Genomic DNA, 1939 nt, shown 5'->3' on the forward strand with positions numbered 1-1939 from the left:
AACATTTATCCATTGCTGGTGGGATTGCAAGCTGGTACAACCACTCTGGAAATCAATTTGGCGGTTCCTAAGAAAATTGGACCTAGTATTACCTGAGGACTCAGCTATACCACTCCTGGGCATATACCCAGAAGATGCTCTAACATGTAATAAGAGCACATGGTTTACTTAGCATAGCAGCCTTATTTAAAATAGCCAGAAGCTGGAAAGATCCAATATTTCCTTCAACAGAGGAATGGATACAGAAAGTGTGGTACATTTACACAATGGACTACTACTCTGTTATTAAAAATGATAAATTCATGAAGTTCTTAGGCAAATGGATGAAACTAGAAAATATCATCCCGAGTAACGTAATCCAGTCGCAAAAGAACACACATGGTATACACTCACTGATAAGTCGATATTAGCCCAGAAGTTCGGAATACCCAAGATACAATTCACAGACCACATGAAACTCAAGAAGAAGGAAGACCACAGTGTGGATACTTCGGTCATTCTTAGAAGGGGGATCAAAATACCCATGGGAGGAGATGAAAAGTTTGGAGTAGAAACTGAAGGAAAGGCCATCCAGAGACTGCCCCACCTGGGAACCTATCCCATATATAGTCACCAAACCCAGACACTATTATGGATGCCAACAAGTGCTTGCTGACAGGAGCCTGATATATCCGTCTCCTGAGAGGCTCTTCCAGTGCCTGACAACTACAGAAGTGAAGACACAGCCATCCATTGGACTGATTTTTTTTTTTGAATTCTTTAATCTTTTTCTTTTACAGTTCAGTCATTACTTCATCCCAGTCCTCCCTCTGGCTGATCCTCATCCCATACTTCTTTCCATGTCTCCAAGAGGATATCCCAACCCCCCTTATTCAACCCACCAGACCTCCCACTCCCTGGATCCTCAAGTCCCTTGAGGATTAGGTGCATCTTTTTCACTGAGGCGAGACCAGACAGTCCTCTTCTGTATATGTGTTGGGGTCTTCATATCAGCTGGTGTATGCTTCCTGGATGCTGACTCATTGTCTGAGATCACAACCCTGTCATTTCATTAAATGTGCTTATATAATTAATATTTTTACTAAGACTGATAAGAGAAAAATGAAAATATATAAATACTTGAATTTCAATATTAGATTATAAATTGTCAATCTTTTTACTGAATGCTTCCAAATATTATCAGCAGTTGGATAGATCCCAAACAAGTTATATTAATACTCTGAGGATTTGGGCAATATTTCCTATTCTATACAGTTTTCAAGTAACCAGATAAGAACAAAGAGATTACACAAATGAGATTATAATAAAGTTGATGAAAAACACAGATATACTGCTATCTATAATAACTTAGTGTATTTTATTATATATACATATTTGTATTATATATGTATACATATTATAAATACAATATAATTATCAAGGTTAATGAATTAATGTTGTTCCTTTAATTATTTACTCAGTTACTAAGGTTATTTCTACATATTTATTTCCTATTTTGAAAGGAAGTGTATTAAAACACAAACTATATATTGCAATGAATATGTATGTACTTGAAGTAGATTATAGAAGATAAAAATGTAAGAAAACTTTAATCTGAAGCTTAATAACAATGTTAAGCTGTATTTTACTTGCATATAATCAAAACTGGCACATAAACAAAACTTAAACATATGGCACACATGATGATATTAAATGATCTTATGGATTGCACCAGAATTTATATTAGGTGTTTTAAATTTAATATAAATTTCTGAGTTATATATTTGTTGGTGTGATAAAATATCCTGAGAGAAGCCACAAAAAGATTTATGTTGATTCAACAGCACAGTTTCTTATGATGGGATAAATTATGGAGGTAGAACCATCATAGTTAGGCAAAGTGAGTGATAGAGGTTTTTGTTAAACTTACGTTCTCCTTTTTTTTTTTTTTTTTTTTTTT

This window comes from Mus caroli, chromosome 12 (genome assembly GCF_900094665.2).
Source record: "Mus caroli chromosome 12, CAROLI_EIJ_v1.1, whole genome shotgun sequence".
Classification (NCBI taxonomy): domain Eukaryota; kingdom Metazoa; phylum Chordata; class Mammalia; order Rodentia; family Muridae; genus Mus; species Mus caroli.